The 18,837-nt window shown below is 36.5% G+C and overlaps 1 long non-coding RNA gene across 1 annotated transcript; it reads left to right on the top strand.

The window, feature by feature from the left end:
- The first annotated feature begins 13,741 nt into the window (after positions 1–13,741).
- Positions 13,742–18,065, top strand: LOC125245358. Its single transcript, XR_007179498.1, has 3 exons — positions 13,742–14,056; positions 17,498–17,545; positions 17,728–18,065. It is a non-coding gene; the product is annotated as an uncharacterized LOC125245358 (long non-coding RNA).
- Positions 18,066–18,837: the final 772 nt, after the last annotated feature.

The raw sequence follows: 18,837 nt of genomic DNA, 5'->3' as shown, positions 1-18,837 counted from the left end.
AAGACATTCAGTAAATTCCTGTTTGTTTTCTTCTATTGATAAGTTTTAAGTGAGTTTTTGTTTCTTTAGCGCCCTCCGGCTGTAGTATGAATTGGTAAACACCATTCATGGAATATCGTCTTCTTCTTAGGTGAATTTGTGGACTAAAATGCACAGAGCGCCCTCCGGCTGCAGTATGAATTGGTAAACACCAGCGCTCATAGAGATAACAATGAATATTAAATAAAAAATAACTCCTCTGTATAGAAAATTGACATAAACATATGAGAATCCTATATTTCTCCAAATGTGCATGCTTTTAAACTAAAAGCCTATATTCAGACTCTTTGCATCACAGAAATACATTATATTTTAAAGTATAATATAAAACCATTATTTTATATTGTAATAAAATTTTTCTGTATGTTTCATATACCATGATGAGCTTGAGACATCACAGAAGTTTTTTTTCACAGCCTACCTGACTGAAATGCCTCATTAATATGCAAGTCTTTTCAGGTCATTACTATTCAATTCTTTTGTCTTCACAGGTGAGAATGAGCCATTATTCATGGAGATTCACGCCTCCTCGCATACCGTGTTTCTTGGCAAAAAGTGTCTTACAAAAACGAAATCAGTATATTGTTATAAATGAAAGAGTAGTCAGCATAATTTTTACATAATTTTGAAGCAAAAACTCTAGTCTACAACCTTCAATACCCAAAAGTCTTGTGAACACAGATTTAATATACTTTTATTGGCCTTATATCAGTGACTTAAGTTTTTTGTTTTTTCAGTAACCACGCATAAACGTTATTCCTTCAAAAACACAAACATGTACACACATGTTCCTCACATATTATGGTAGCCTAGTTTGTGCTGAATACAGTGTAATGACACTTGTGTCATTAATATGTTTATGAACAACTGAAAAAAGCACAAATGTCAGGGCATGTCAAAACTTCTCCAGGCCCCAAATCAGCCTCAGACTCCAGAGGGTTAATATATGTTATATTTAACAATAGCTAAACTTTTTTAAAATTGTTTTTTAAATGTATTCATTTTGAGAATGATTATGTTAGTTAATCTACAGTTAATCTAGCGTAATGCACGCTTTGATTTAAATTCTGCGTGCCTGTATAAGATTTGTTCTTATAATATTACTGTCATTAATGCATTAAATTCACACTAAGTGTTTTCTTTATTACTGTTTTCTACGGGAGGAAAACGTGTGTATCAGCGTGCATCATTATATATTTAGTACATGTAGTATCTCGAACTTTCCCGCGAGCAGCGTTTTGCGCTCAGATAGACGACAGTGGGCGTATAGCGCCCTCAGGCGACCGTTGATTATACTGCATGAATACGTTACCTGCATTTTTTTTTGTTTGTTTTTTGCTAATTGTTATCCGTATCTTTTTACCCAAATGCAAAATGTATTTATAATATTATCTCTATATTTTACTGTTTTTAATCAAATAATAATTCATAAAAAGGAAAACTAAAACTCTCATACATTCTATCAGCCCTCTTTCCTCATTGTATTTTAAAAAAAAAATAATAATCATATGCCCCTTACATTTTTTTTTTTTTTTTTATTTAGTTTTCAGTATATGCTTTAACCGTTCTTTAGTGTCTTTATTGTGACCATATTTTTTTGGAAAGTATTATAGTTTAATTACTGTTCCAAATGAATTTTGACTAATAACCTTTACACACACACACACACACACACACAAAAGTGTTTTATTGTAGGTGATATTGACAGAGTCTTTATACATATACCCCCAGTTTCACAGGCAAGGCTTAAACCTAGTCCCAGACTAAAATGCACTTTTAAGCTGTTTTAACTTAAAGCAGCTTGCAATGACATTCATTAAAATATGTCAGTGCCATTGTTTTGTCTCAAGATGCACATCAGTAAAAATATTTTTTCTAAGGCATGTTTTTAAAAGCTACTTTTATGCCCTAATTGAACTAAAGCATAATCCTGGCTTAATCTGAGCCCTGTCTGTGAAACCAGGCCTCAGTGTTTTAGAACAACTTTAGATCTTAAGTTAGTAACAGCATCTGTTCATTCTAGAATGGTTCCGTGTAGGGTTAAAAAGCATTATGCTATGTTTTTCACAGCTATAAACATTCAACAATTTATGCCAGTGCAACAATCTACCACCACAGCCTCAACAATTGGGACACAGAGATAATTGCAAATTGTCAGCGTCACAAAGGAGGCAACCATGAAGGCAGAAATATTGCGGTCACTTAAAGTGACACAATCTCATTATTCATTCTATTCCAGTGAACAAACATGTGAGTTTAATTTTTTTAATTACAAAGTAAAGAAAATAAGTTGTTTCTTATTAATTGTAGTGGTAACAAGCTTGATGGATCCGAAATGGTCAATATTCATATTCATTCATTTTTATTACTATTTATGTTAATCGTTTATGGCTTATGATTTATCAGTTTTACTTTTGATTTCATATATTCATGTACTTCTACTTTATATATATTAATTCTTATCATATTTTCAAGTATTTACTTGTTATTGTACCCTTATGGTTGTTCTTATTTTATATTTAAGAGTATGCTTGTTATGTTCAATTGTTCTTCAAGTGTACCAGTGTGACAGGTCATGCTGACACGTTTGTGGTTAGGTATTGGACGCCTGCCAAGTACTGCAGAAGTGATGTTTTTAACATTTGCAAAATTCCCTAAGGGTTAAAACAACTATTTTTGACACTGGACCAGTGAACGACGTAATGGGTGAAATTAACCTTCTTCATTTTAACAAAAACATCAGTTTGAGTGGGTTGTGAATTTCCCTGTATGCTTATGGTATAATATGGACTGAGTTGTTGATAATAGAGTTTTTTCTCTCCTTTGCTCTCCTGGGCTTCTGCTTCTTCTCTCTTATCTGCAAATATCTGAATGTTTTAATTCTTTATGATGGTTATTTTACCTGTTGGTTTTATTAAGTATTTTCATTATCGATTAAAGTTTGCGTGTGAGGCTAAATTTAATTGTAATGAATAAATAATTTTTCATCAACGTTATCATCAGCCTGGATCTCATTTTCCCAAGTTTTTGCATCAAGCTAAACAAAGGCATGCTTAAATGATTCTTTATTTATTTATTTATTCATTCAGGAAAGATAATAGTTTTTTATTTTATTTCTACAGGTCAACTTTTCTCAGCAATGTTCCCTGATAGTGAAATTGCTAAGAACTTTTCATATGGCCAGACAAAGTGCGCCTACATATGCACTTTTGGTTTAGCTCCCCATTTCAAAAGTCTACTCACCAACAAACTCAAATCTGGAGATGAGAACTATGTGTTGCTCTTCGACGAATCTCTCAACCGAATGACACAATCAAAACAGTGTGACTTTCATGTCCGATTTTGGAATGGTGATCAGGTTCAGACACAATTTTTTGACACTGAGTTCATGGGGCATGCCAGAGCAGATGATCTCAAATTGGCCTTTGAGAAAGGCACTGAGGCATTGCCAAAGAAAAACATGTTGCAAATATCCATGGATGGACCAAATGTAAATTGGTCCTTTTACAAAAAGGTGGAACAGTCACTTGCAGATGAATATGGATTGAACCTCTTGAATTTGGGAAGTTGTGGTCTGCATATCGTGAATGGAAGCACAGATAAATTTTGCTTTATCTGTGAGTAAGAGTGTCACCCCATTTCTAACAAAGTACCAGACCGATAAACCAATGGTGCCATTTCTGGCTGCAGATCTTCACAAGATGTTGAAGAATCTAATGTGTAGATTCATCAAACCAGAGGTCATGCAGGAAGCCAAATCTGTAAAAAAGCTCCTGGATGTTGACATTAAATTGCCAACAAACTATATTGATTGCTCAAGTGTCGACCTTGGTTATGTCACCAACAGGATCCTAAAGGAGTTGAGGGCAAAGCAAAAGGTTGGTGCAAGCACCATTATGGATTTCAGGCAGTCCTGCAGAGATGGTCTAGTTGCTATGGTTGACAAACTTCAACAGAAGTCACCCCTGAAATACATATTGGTGAAAAATATGGGCTTCTTAGATCCTGTGAACTTGGCAAATGAAGAAACAGACCAGTTGAAGGGCATGTTACGAAGAACCCTTGCCTATCTGGTAGATCAAGGGAGGATCAACGAGCAGGACTGTGATGAAATTATTCAGCAGTATGCACATTTCCTTGATGATGTTGTGCAGAAAAACCATTCTGCATTTGCTGACTTCAACTCACTTTCTGTATACCTTCATGTCCAAAGAAAAGGAACTACAGAAACTCTGGAAAATGTACCATCAACTCCTGTTGCTGTCTCATGGGCAAGGGACAGTAGAGAGGGGGTTTTCTGTCAATCGAAAGATTGAAGTGGAGAATGTAACACTTGTGTGATATAGTAAGTTTACCTCACTGGGCCCTCAGAAGATTTAGGTTTCGCAGGAGGCAGAAAACACACACACTAGAACTTTGGAAAGAATTAATTTATAGATTTACGTTGAGGGAAATAGAGATAAAATGTACCAAATGCAACTAAACAATACTTGATATCAATATTCAAATCTTAAACAAATAAATCCTTCAACAGCAGAAAATTTAGGAAAAAAAAAAAAAAAGAAGAAAATGTATAAATCTCAGAAAATACAAAATATATTGAAATAAATGTTTAGAAATGTCCTTCTTGGAGACCGGTTTTCTTTCTTATTTCACCAGAATTTTATGTTTGTGTCTTCTCACACAATTACTTGATTGTTATTTGAAGATTCCTAATTTGTACGTTTTTTTTTTTCTTGCAGGTTACATCAAATTAACTGCCCTTTTGAACAGCTCAACTTTTTTTTCTGTGGCACTGATGTTACCAGGTAAATACCACACTCAAAAAGAAATAAAATAAATTCACTCAAATCTCAAACATCGTCAAACCATGTCGTATGAACTGTAAATACAATTATAAATATCCATATGATGTCAGTGAACTCAAGTCTTTATGAAACCGTAAGAACCAATAAACAACGTCTCTTTTGAACTGTCTTTTGGCGCTCAGTTCAGTCAGTAAACAACAATCAAACGTTCTGGTCCGCTCAGTTTGAAGTGCAGTGCGTGCAAAAAACTCAAAAAATATAAATCCAACCAGTTTCCGATCCAAGAAATTTCAATCCGTTCCGCTCTTTGGGTGGCCCGCCATCTGGTTTTTCCCTCTCCGTGAATAAGCAGTCCTGCGTCAGCGATTCGATAACTCGAACACAGTCCTTTATAGCACAAAAAAAAACAAACAAAAAAAACCCGGCCTGCACATAGCCGGACAGCAGACTTAATTCACTCACATTAAATCATGAGCTCAAAATGAATTGAGTCTGTATTGTTCACTTAACAACTTATCAGAGCATACAATCATTTGTTAACATCATAAACATCATCACGAACATAAATCATGAAACTTTACAAAACAAAATACATTCATTACCTCATATTATACAGTAAATTAGTTCAAATAACACAACTGTATTTGATTACTGCACTCACCAATTCCCTGGTAAACACTCAGGTTATGTTGTGTTCCTCGGAGTGACGCAGCTGTTATTATGTTTATCAATCCGATCTCAAAGTTTCTAATCTCAGCGTTAAGAGTGTAAATCTCACTCCAAACATCAAATTACATCCATAATCTTTTCTTTAACAACTCAGATCTTATTTTAACTGATATTTTCTCGATATTCTTTTGTTTTCTAGGTTTCTCTGCAGGAACTCATCATTCACCCAAGTTCAACCAAATCGCCTCCGTCTCCGTCTAACTGGTGGGCGGAGCTACCATCACTGAATCAAGCTAATTGGTTGATCTACGTCTGCAGTGAAATTTCATTATTTCATTGGGTAAGTTTTTCTGCAGTATGTTTTAATTATATTCCAATTAATATAATTTAAATATTATTGTATTTCAAAGAAATTAAACAATTTATTTAATAAACTAATAGTTTTATTTGTTATTTTCTTGGATCTGTAGTTGATCAATTTGGCCCTAATTTGGCCCTGGGCTACAAGAACCTTGTAGAGGATACATACAGAGCTCAGAGAATGATTGTGTTGAATCAGCTGACAAATATGCTTTGAAGGCTGAAAGTACAGGGCAAGTCACTCTGATAGCAAAATAAAACTCCCTGAGACATGGCGCTAAGGAGAAAAAAGTAGAACTTGAAAGTTGGAAAAACAGCTTAGTGAAAAACAGTTACACTTTAAAAGCAAATAAGTAATAGAGAGTCCTATTTTTATTTTATTTTCTTTCTTTCTATCTTTCTTTCTTTCTTCTTTTTTTTGCAGATTTGCACATGTATGAGGTTTAAAATGTTCCTGAAATATTTTTCAAAAAAATATTTATATTTTTAAATAATAAAAATATTTATAAATATTTATATTAAATATTAGGTTAATAATATGAGGTTTCTGTACCTCTTCCAGGTCAAAATGGATGCAAATGCAGTATAAGGGATAAAATGTTAAGTAGCCTACTTTAAGAGGTCTTTCATAATGCTACATATGCTGGGTTATGAATCTGAGAGGTGCCTGATATAAAATAAATGGTGCTTGAAAAAGTCCTTAAAAGTCATTGAATCTGGTGTTCATGAAAGAGTGGGAACCCTGATTATAATACCAGTTGTTTTTTATTCTTTAATAAGTGATTAATACATGCTTTTAATAAAGGTGTTGTCTGTCATTCTTTGATAAGCTATTATCTTATTAAACAGCTTTATAAAAACCCATTTGTCTTGTTTTCATCAATAAACAGTTATCATATGCATTTTTCACTGCTTTACAAACTTAAATCAAACATGTATTTTCCTCCAATGTCTCTTTTACAGTGGTTTTGCATGAATAGTTATCTCTCATAACTCTTTCTCGCTGTTTACCCATAAACAAGTTATCTATATATCTCTTATAACAGCTGTACTTCATAAACAGCTAACTTCTTTTCACTTGTTTACACAAACATGTTATTGAACATGTTTCTTTCTCCAATATATCTCTTTATGAAAGCTGTACTTCATAAACAGCTTTTTCCTTTTTTTATCTTCAAATCACAGTTGTGTTGTCATTATTATTACTTACAAATCACTTATGTCAATAAATGTTTTTTCTTCTTAAATCTCAGTTGTGTTGTCATTATTATTCTTTATAAGCAGAAGCGGTACAAGTAGCCTAGAAAAGTTGCATTTCCTAACGAAGCAAGGTGTGGCTGATATCAACAGTAGTAACTTTGATGTATAATAGTATATATACAAACTCGGCTGCCTATCTTGGCCAGGACACTCCTGCAAAAGAGATCTTAATCTTAGCGAGTCTTTTCTCCTAGTTAAATAAAGTTCATGTACACCAGGGGAGTTTTTCCCAAACATCGTTTGCCAACTATTTTGAAAAATTCTCCTTTATCGTGCTATCACAGCCACGCATGACAGCCTAGATTTGAAAAACAAATTAAAATTGTGTCAAAACTTTAAAGTAAATTAACCTAGTCCAGTTCTGCATTAAGGTAAAACTCAAATCTTTGGAACGCGAGTCGCACAGGTATATCGCCTAATATCAATAAAGATATCTGATGGTCTATGTGACATTTATCGTACATTGCTGAGTGAACTGAGCTGATCATTACTTAGACATTGACTGTTTAGCTGATTTCACATAATAATTTAAATCATTCTGAAGGAAAAGACTTTTCCTTGTGAAACGAAGTGCTTTTTTTTTTACTATTTACATTTTCCCTCTTTATGGGTTAGTCACATGTAAAGTGATTTGTGATTAATTAATGTTTTTATGATTTTATTTCAAATATAGAGTCAAAAACATGGACAATCTACAGCAAAGAGAGTTTGCTTTTGAACAAATTAGTTTCTCTGACGTCTGTTCTGCTTTAAAAGAACTAGATGTGTATAAATCGTCAGGTCCAGACTACTTTGCTCTGTTGTTTTTTAAAATAAGCTGCTGATCTACTTTCGCTGACTTGTTTGTTTAATCTTTCTTTGTTAACTAACAAAATTCCACGGATCTGGAAGTCAGCATTTGTAGTTCCTTTATTAAAAGGGGGTGATCCTTCTTTAATATATCATCATAGACCTATATCTAAGCTTTGTATTCTATCAAAACTTTTAGAAAAATTAGTTAGTGAACAATTGACTCTGTACTTAAATAGTTATAATATTTTGGCCCGGTTTCACAGACAGGGCTTAGCCTAAACTAGGATTAGGTCTTAGTTCAATTACGGTATTTAAGTAGCTTTTATAAATGCACCCTAGAAAAAAACATTACTGGTATGCATTTTGAGACAAAACAATGGCTCTGACATATTTTAAGATACGTCAGTACAAGTTTCTTTCAGTTAAAACAGCTCAAACATGCATCTTAGTCTAGGACTAGCTTAAGCCTTGTCTGTGAAACCGGGGGCTTGTCTATTAACCAGTCTGGATTCTGCAAAGGCCACAGTACGTCTATGGCCATTTTAAAAGTCTTGAATGATATAGTGGAGACCTTAGATGACAAGAAACATTGTGCTTGTCTTTTTATTGCTTTTTACAATTTTATTGAAAAGGCTTCGATAGCTAGGACTATCAGGAGAATGTAATTTTGTGGTTCACTGCTTATTTAAAGGGAAGAACCTAGTATTTACAGGTGGATGGAATTCAGTCAGATCCTTTGGAGGTTATAAAGGGAGTTTCTCAAGGATCGGTGTTGGGGCCGCTATTATTTAGTATATATAAAAACTGTCTGGATTAAAATATCGATAATGCGAGGTTGCATTTTTATGCAGATGATACCATTATTTATAGTTCAGCTTCCTCTAAGAAGCAATCTGTGGCTTTTTTACAATCTGCTTTTGACATTATACAACACAGGTTTTGTGCTTTGAAGCTGGTCTTAAATGATAAAAAAAACAAAATGCATGTTATTCTCCAACTCTAAAACTACCTCAGAAAATCCCATTGTTCTTCGGACTTCTCAGGGGAGTCTAACTACATCAGTGTTGGAGAACAAACAGATTACGTTTTAGTTTACATATTAACTATCTGAGGCAAAAACTAAAGAAAAAAAAATAGGATTCTATTTTAGAAATAAGTCATGCTTCTCACTCAATGTGAAGAAGAAACTAGTGTCTGCTACTTTTTTACTAGTTAGTGATTATGGGGATGTTGTGTATCAACTCACTCCCTCTAACCTTCTTGCTTCTCTTCTGAGATTTATTACTGATTGTAAATTTTTTAACACACCACTGTGATTTATACAAAAGGGTTGGTTGGCCTTCGCTGAATATACACAGAAACTGGTTTATCTGCCCCCTTATCTTTGTTGCTTAATAATTGGTAATTGCTCATTGTGTTCTCAACTGAATTACAGTGTTTGTGTGCCTTATGTTAGAACTGAGCTTGGTAAAACTTCCTTCAAATATGCCCTACCTCTGACTGGAATCTTCTCCAGACTGAGATGAAAAGGTTACTTCATAACTTTGAGAGTAAATTATTAGTTTGTAAATGTTTTTAATTTTTTTTTTATGTGTGTATACTAGTATTGTATGTTGTATTGTATTGTATATAGTAACTTTGATGCATAATTGTATATACAAACTCAGCTGCCTATCTTGGCCAGGACACTCCTGCAAAAGAGATCTTAATCTTAGCGAGTCTTTTCTCCTGGTTAAATAAAGTTCATGTACACCAGGGGTGTTTTTCCCCAAAGCATCGTTAGCCAACCATTTCGAAACATTTCCCCCCCGGGTAAGCTACTTGCCGCAGAGACCTTTTATGTTGTATAAATGTGTCATAGCCTATTTATGATCCGCACAGTTCAGTTGATAATACGGTTTGAGGTTATTAATAATGAAACATGAATGAATGAGAAAGAAAAGAGCAGAATGTGCTTGGTATTAAAAAGAAATATTAAAAGCGCAATAACAAGCTGCAAAAGAGAATGAATCCACTACTAACAGGATGATATCTGTCTCAGAGGCTATTGGAACGTGTGCACGTGATCTTTGTCTTGTCTGCATGTAACCACACATCTGATTCCCACACGTTTAGCAGTCGTTGTGTGTATTCCATCTTCACACAGTGTGTCAAAGAAATCACCAAAGAAACAAGATATTTTGGCCAAAAAAACAAAGAAACATAGAATGAATTCTGTTTCTTAAGAAAATTTAGAGTTCAAAAGAGTGATTCATTCTTCATTACAGCATGTGTGACACTGGTACCATTCATGTCTTTTAACCTTTCAATAATCAGTAAGTGTATCAAAAGACATGTTTCAAAAGGAATTTAAAAAAAATTAATACATAAAACTATAATGTTTATTTTGAAAATCACGGTCATCTTCAATATTCACTCACTTTGAATGACCCTTCTCCAAGCATATGCTCTTTGAAGGACTGCCACTCCTGGAGAATTAAGGTCTCCTTCCCAGGGAGAAACTTTTTTGCCAAGATCTGAAGGTGGGAGTAGTTCTGATCATCACACAGTGTAGCTGCCCGTGGTCCCAAAACATTGAAGGCCCCAATGATTTCAAGATTCTGGAACCTGATTTCTATGTGGCGTATCAGGCCACTGATGTAAGGGCTGGCAACCTACAATTAGCAGAAAAGAAATTCTTAAAACAGCAGATAATCTAAGACAATCTTCCAATGAATTAACATTCTTTAATTCAGAATGCTGTGTTCAAAAAAAAAAAAAAAAGTTTAAGATATTTTAATTCATTGGAAGAGTGCCTTGGATTCTTCTTTGGTTTTTGAAACTTTGAAACCCCAAACCAAAGAGCACCTTCAATTTTAGACCTAGTACACTTTTATATTCTAATCTGGGAAACACACCAACAAACAAACAAGAACATTTACCTCTCTTACAAATCTTGTTCACTGCTTCTCCCATGGCAAGTCCTCAACATCCTGTTCCTCTCCTACTCATGACGGATGGTGAAATCTCCAAGTCTAAGGGGGTCATCAAGGTCTTGGTGAAGACAGGAAAGGAAAGACCCAGGTAGTGGAGTCTCACGATAGTGATGGGAACCTAAGGTTAAGGGTTGTCAGTGTTGGTCTCATATTGCTGTAAATATAACCACTGACATATAATGACTCAAAGGTAACAGCACTGTCTCCAATCATAAAAAAAAAAAAATAGTCAAGATGGTTAGCTTGAGAAAGCCTAGCAAAAACATTTGGAGAGGTTTTAACAGCTTTAATTTTTAAGTTTGAAGGATTTGAGTTTAAGTTTAGAAGTTTTAAAGCTAGAATGTTTGACGGATGGATAAATAGATAGATCAATCTATCTGAAGGTCTGCCCCAAGTTTGGTGGATGTAGCTTAGCCTGAGAAGACTAGGAGGAGTTAAGAGTCAGTCGAAGAAGAACAAGAAGCAGTTTAAATAATATTTCAGTAAGTTGACTTGATAAAACGCTTTAGTATCAGTAGGCTGGGTAGGTAGGTGAACCTAACAACATAAATCTAAAAGTAAACTAATCATAACACACCTGCTCCTTGATGTGAAGGAAGTTGACGTTTGCCTGTTGAAACACTTTTGACAGCCTTGCAAGATGTGGCAATATGTCAGCCTGGAGGTACACTGATGCCACAAACCTGTAGGTTGCACAAAACATGTACAGGCACTTGGCAACGGGGCATCGTTTAAGCTCTACCTCCTCTACCAATGTGGCAAGCACAGCTGTGAGATTTTTTTGGAATGTCTCAATAGCAAGGTGCTGAGATAGCCACCTTGTGTCTTTTACCTCCTGGAAATAATAAACCAGTGTTTTGTAAGTATAGATACAGTTCTTGGCAGTAAATGCATTGGAAATGCCAACTGTGAATGATAGTTATTATGTAATAAATAATATTCCTTCATCTTTAAGTCAGACAGTCCCAGGGTGGCAGCTGCTACCTTCAGTGCTGCAGTCCGGTTTGCACTGTGGTGGAAGTACAAGTGTAGTTCCTGGAGGTGGTCCCGGAAGGTTGCCACGTTGTTTACATCATTCGATGCATCCTTACAGGCCAGGGCAAGGCGGTGGGCAGCACAAGCCACACAATGATTTTGGGGAAGCTGTCTGTCAGCTGCTTAGCAACTTCATTATCACGCCCTGTGTTTAAATGTTAAACAACAAGGTGATTTGCATATACATTTCTTATTAACACACCAACAAGGAACATTAAAATGATCATACCTGTCATAACCGCTGCCCCATCAGTACCAAGCCCACATAGTTTCTCTGTTGGCACCTGTTTGTTCTGCAGGACAGCCTTCAGAGCAGTGACAATGGTGTGAGCCTTGCCATCACTGACCGAAACAATGTTGAGGAACTGGTTAAAAACCAATCCCTCATTATCCAGGTATCTAAATGAAACATAAATAGCATTAAGTATAGCATGATAAGGGGTTTGATAAAGATAACACAGAAAATGAGCTAATGAGAAAAAGAAGAAAAACTGGAATTTCAGTTAAAATAAAGTATTCCTGATAAAGCAAAAAAAAAAAAAAAAAAAATCACATCTCTGATAATGTCATTCATGCAGAACTTCAGAGGTATGAAAAATCAGCTCTTTTGGTTTGAAATCCGAAATCAGGTTTGAAATCAGAAATGTGCAAAATCCACAGAAAATTGATACAATACTCAGTTCACTTTGCCTATTATAGGGTGAACCACATGTCAGCCAAATATATGACCATACCTGATGTGAAGATCAAGCTGACAAAGCAAGGAAACATCTGTGCTTTCGTCAAGCTCAAGGCTGATGGCTTGGGATGCTCTTATCTGCTCTAGTAGAGGCTCCTCGATGACCTTAGAAATTATTTCTAGCATTTCATCAATTATGCGATGGGAGCAGTAGTTGTTCCTGCGATCAACCTTGAAATCGGAAAATGAAACAATGCTATATTTTTTCTCTTACATCAATGTATAAGGGCTGAATGAATACAAGTTTGTAATTTTTGCACAAGTATTTACTTCAAGCTTCTGGAAATAGTCGCAGCCCAAAAGCCGGGCCAAGCTAAGCGGTTTTCCGTAGTTGGTTTGATGGGCCATTTCATTTTTTATCAACCAGTAAAGGCATTTGAAGCCCCCAATTATAGCTTCATGCTCCATAGTGACGACAGGGTCAAAGGTATTCATGACAGAATTTCCTGAATATATATATATATTTAAAAAATGGGGGGGTGACAACTAATGTAAGTGACAACTAATTCTAACCTCCCATAAAGGGTTAGTTCACCCAAAAATGAAAATAATGTCATTACTCACCCTCATGATGTTCTCCACCCATAAGACCTTTGTTCATCTTCAGAACACAAATTAAGATGAAATTGTTAATAATATTGTTGATGAAATCCAATGGCTCAGTGAGGCCTCTATTGCCAGCAAAAACTCTCAAGATCCATAGGTACTAAAAACATATTTAAAACAGTTCATGTGAGTTCATGTGAGTTCAGTTGCTCAGCGGAGCACCAAACAAACAAAAGATTCAAAGCAGTGTTTTGAAATCAGCCATGAAGAGATAATGTTGAAAAGTCGTTTTTTTTTTTTTTAAGAATTCAAAAAGTATTCTTGTCGCTTTATAATATTAAGGTAGAACCACTGTACTCACATGAAAAAACCCTGCATTTTAATTGCTTCCAGCAATTTTGGGATCCATACAGTTGGATTAACATAGTTTACATGGGCCCAAGCTCGAAAAATCCAGATTTACTATACAGTTCAAATCTAGTGTAAGTGACATATGCTATAATTTGTTGCTCTAATGTGATATAATGAATATGAGAAGAATGAATCTGATGCTGTGAAAGTGCTGGATTGAGGAGAGCTACTAAAGATCAACAAGAGCTGCTCAAATCTGACAGTAGTGCAGGTTATTGGCTGAAGTGTGGAGGTGATGAGCTTTGATTTCTGTTTTCTGTAGAGTTTCCAGTCTCTCTCAGCTCCTCCTGAATCTACAGATGTAAATGACGATCCCTTCAGTTCTCTCTCCTCTTTTGATGGCGTGAGAGAATCTGTCCTTCAGCTGAGAGACAAACTGGAGGATTTCTGCAAAGAGGAGCTGAAGAAGATCTCTGACAGAGGTAAAGTCCTGGAGATCACAATCAGAATCAGAAAGAGCTTTATTGCCAGGTATGTTGTTTACACATACTAGGAATTTGTTTTAGTGACAGAAGCTCCACAGTGCAACAGAGTGACAGCGACAAGACAAGACACATAATAAAAAGAATAAAATAATAATATACAAATTTACAAGATAGACAAAGTGCAAAAAAAGCAAAAAACAATAAACAGTTATGTGTGCAAATTTGAAATATAATAAGCGTTTTAAGTAAATAATGTGTAATAGTGTTGTGTGTTCTGTGTTAGTCAAGTGTTCATGAGATGGATTGCTTGAGGGAAGATACTGTTCCTGTGTCTGGTCGTTCTGGTGCTCAGGGCTCTGTAGCGTCAACCGGATGGCAACAGTTCAAAGAGGGAGTGTGCTGGATGTGAGGGGTCCAGAGTGATCTTATTTTCCCTTTTTCTCACTCTGGATGAGTACAGTTCTTGGAGAGTGGGGAGGGTTGTACCAAAGATTTGCTCAGCAGACCGGACTACCCTCTGTAGTCTTCTGAGGTCAGATTTGGTAGCTGAGCTGATCCAGGCGGTAATTGAAGTGCAAAGGATGGATTCGATGAGGGCAGAGTAGAACTGTTTCATCAGCTCCTGTGGCAGGTTGAACTTCCTCAGCTGGCGAAGGAAGTACAACCTCTGCTGGGCCTTTTTCACAATGGACTCGATGTGGTTGTCCCACTTAAGGTCCTGGGAGATGGTGGTGCCCAGGAACCTGAATGACTCCACTGCTGCCACAGTGCTGTTCATGATGGTGAGTGGGGGGAGAGCAGGGGGATTTCTCCTGAAGTCCACGATCATCTCCACTGTCTTGAGCGTGTTGAGCTCCAGGTTGTTAAGACTGCACCAGACAGCCAGCTGTTCAACCTCCAGTCTGTAAGCAGACTCGTCCCCATCCTGGATGAGGCCGATCAGTGTGGTGTCATCCGCAAACTTCAGGAGCTTGACAGAGGGGTCTTTGGAGGTGCAGTCGTTGGTGTACAGGGAGAAGAGCAGTGGGGAGAGGACACAGCCCTGAGGGGCGCTGGTGCTGATGGTGAGGGTGCTGGATGAGAATTTTCCCAGCCTCACTAGCTGCTGCCTGTCTGTCAGGAAGCTGGTGATCCACTGACAGACAGAGGTGAGCACAGAGAGCTGAGTTAGTTTGGGCTGGAGGAGTGATGGGATGATGGTGTTAAAAGCAGAGCTGAAGTCCACAAATAGGATCCTCACATAAGACCCTGGTCTGTCCAGATGCTGGAGAACATAATGCAGTCCCATATTGACAGCATCATCCACAGCAGAGGTCGCGTTAACCGAAAATTTTCCATCATTGACGGAATTTTTTTATCAATGACGGAAAAATCTGAAGGCCGTCCGTCACGGTGACAGATTACACTCAGGGTGATCTACTGTAAATTGTAACTGTAATTCCCACCGCTGTCCAGTTGGTGGCGAGTGCGCTCCAATGTAGTAGCAGAGCACTGGATCCAGAACAAAAATAAAACTGGCACGAATCTTTTGCTATGCATTTGATACTGATAACGCACAGTCGAGACTCGAGTACCCAGAAGCTACAACTCTCTATCACGCCACATTAAAGAGCGCCAAAACGGTATTTATTGCTTGAATTTATTAATGAAATTGACAGAATTTGAAATCTGAGACTTTTGTTCCATATCAAAAGCAACACAAAGAGTTAAGCCTATTGCGGTTTATTGGATGGGAGGCACACGTACAATGCACTGTTTAATCATCAACTGAAAACAGCATATAGCCTACCAAGAGATCGATTGTGATTTACGAATCGATATTGGTCTCATGAATGCGCAAAACAGCAAGGAGACATTTTAATTGTTTATTAATAAAGTAATGTTTTCTGAATCAGTGTCGGCTGCAAAGATGAAGTTGATATTGACTCTCATCATCTCCTCATGATGCGCTAGAGAGAGAATGCACTTCATTCGGTTTAGTCTACATAATCAGAGTAGCCTATTTCTTTTCGTTTTGAATTCATTCGTTTTCGTTAAAGTAGGTATTTAAAGCTTTCTGTAGATATATTTCTCATGTCTGTGAGGCAAGCAGCCGCTGAGTTTCGGTTCATTTAGCTGACGCGCTCCAGTTCACGCGCCAGTGATCGCGCCCGCGCCTCCTTGTCATGATTATATTGTCTGGTATATTTGCTTCTTATTTATTACATCCAGGCAATTGGTTAATGAAACATTGATTAAAATTAAGATACAATTTTTACAAAACGAAATTCACTTTAAAGAAAGGCTTTCTACAAAATAAAACTTAATGAAGTGTTTAAAATCATGTCTGACCCTCTCCATGTCTCCCGATATATTGCGCATCTTATGATGCATCTTACTCATGCTGTTCACTTTTCATAATCAAATAGATGAATTTAAAATATAACATAGGACTATTTAAACAAATATATGAAACTACGTTTTCTTTAATGGCTACCATCGTAGCCTATAGTACAGTACAGAGAAATTTCACGTGTGAATTACCCGTCATTTTAATTTTCATATTTTAATTATAATAACACATTTAATTGCTTTTATTTTTGTTCAAATGTTATAATAACACATTTAATTGCTTTTATTTGTGAACAAAATTAAAAGCAATTAAATGTGTTATTATAATTAAAATATGAAAATTAAAATGACGGGTAGTAATAGATTATGACGGAACTTTTACGACCCTGTCCGTCAAAATGACGGACAATGTTAAAGTCTAACGCAACCTCTGATCCACAGACCTGTTTGCTCGGTAAGCAAACTGCAGGGGGTCCAGTAAGGGTCCAGTGATGTCCTTCAGATAAGCCAAAACCAGTCTTTCAAATGACTTAATGGCCACAGACGTTAGAGCCACAGGTCTGTAGTCATTTAGTCCAGTAATTTTGGGTTTCTTTGGGACGGGGATGATGGTGGAGCGTTTGAAGCATGAGGGGACAGTGATCTGTTGAAGATCTGTGTGAAGATGGGGGCCAGCTGGTCAGCGCAGGTTTTCAGACAGGCTGGTGAAACGCTGTCTGGGCCTGGTGCCTTTCTTCTCTTGTTCTTTCTGAAGACCTGGCGCACATCATCTTCACTGAACTGAAGTGAAGGAGTGGGGGAGAGGGGGGTTGTTGGAGGTGTGAATGGTGATTTATCAAACCTGCAATAAAACTCGTTCAGATCGTCTGCCAGTTGTTGATTCTCCACAGAGCTGGGGGATGGTGTCTTGTAGTTGGTGATGTCTTTCAGACCTTTCCACACTGAAGCTGTGTCAGTGAGACACTGAGATTCATCTGCTCTCAGAAATGATCCTCCATCATCTCATATCATGTCGAAGATCATATTAGAAATGTCTTAGGAACGGATGCAGGGATCATTTTCTCTTGACATGATAATCACACTCTTCATGTCTGTTGATTTCCACAGTCACTTTCACCAACATTGTTCCCAGAACCAGGAACGACTTCCTACAATGTAAGTCACTAAGAAAAAACATTATTTTAGAGTTTAATAATTGATCATTTAAAAGATGATTTGTACAGGACACCTGATAAACTATACTAAGACATTTCTATTTTTAACATGAAGAGTTCAGCTTCATTAAAAGATCAGACAGATTCATAATTCCTGATTCCGATGTGTTTTCTATCCATCAGATTCCCATCAGTTCACTCCGGATCTGAACTCAGTGAATAAATGCCTCCGTCTGTCTGAGAGGAACAGAGTGATTACATTCACTAACACACTCCAGCCGTATCCTGATCATCAAGACAGATTTGATGGATATAATCTTCAGGTGTTGTGTAGAGAGAGTGTGTGTGGACGCTGTTACTGGGAGAGCATCAGCAAGAAGGAAGGGGTTAATGAGCGTTTGTTTGGACGTAACAATCAGTCCTGAGGGCTGTTTCATAAAACAACATTAGAAAACAAGCCAGGCTTATTTTACTTAGTCAGACTTGTTGTCAGCGAATTCTGTTTCATAAAGCAAACTTAAATGAGTTCAAACTCAGTTACTCTGGCAACTTATGCTGGGAAACTAACCTGGTCCGCAGCAGGCTAACTGTCAGGCTAAGCTGAGCTCCTCTAACACACATATATATATATATATATATATATATAATACACACACACACATTTACTAAATAGTGCTAAAAAAATGGTGCAAGTTTAAGGCATTTTTTTCTTATTAAAAGGTAAGTATGATGAACCAAAACATTTAAAGAGAAGTAATTTCTTAAAAATGAAGTGTTTTATAGCCCATTGAATCATTCTCAGACTTAATCCTGACAACAATGGAACCACTTGGCAGAGAACTGTCAGGAGACTTATTTCTTAGCACAAAAGAGGACAGTGGAATAAGAGGATTACCAAATCATTGTTTTAAGTGTGAAAATATAGTAAAAGTAACACAGAAATTAAAAGTCAATAGACCTGTGACAAGGCCCCTGAAACAATCAGGCCTTCATTTTTAATCTTTTATTAAGTGATGAGTGATTTTTTTTTTTTTTTTTTTTTGCTAGACAAAGAGCAGGATAAATACCAAGTGAGTGTTTCAGAGCCAGCAAAAGCTATGAAAAGAGAAAATTGTAATAATATTTCACAATATTACTGTTTTTTACTGTATTTTTAATTAAATAAATGTAGCCTTGGTGAGCAGACGAAACTTCTTTTAAAAACATTAAAAATCTTAGTGGTTCCAAACTTTTGGACTGTACTGTATATGGTGAATTCAGGTTTATTGGGACACTTTTTGCTATTGAAATGAC

The sequence above is a fragment of the Megalobrama amblycephala genome, linkage group LG14 (assembly GCF_018812025.1).
Source record: "Megalobrama amblycephala isolate DHTTF-2021 linkage group LG14, ASM1881202v1, whole genome shotgun sequence".
Lineage (NCBI taxonomy): Eukaryota > Metazoa > Chordata > Actinopteri > Cypriniformes > Xenocyprididae > Megalobrama > Megalobrama amblycephala.
The sequence above is the reverse complement of the archived record's forward strand: the minus strand, read 5'-3'. Positions and strand labels throughout refer to the sequence as shown.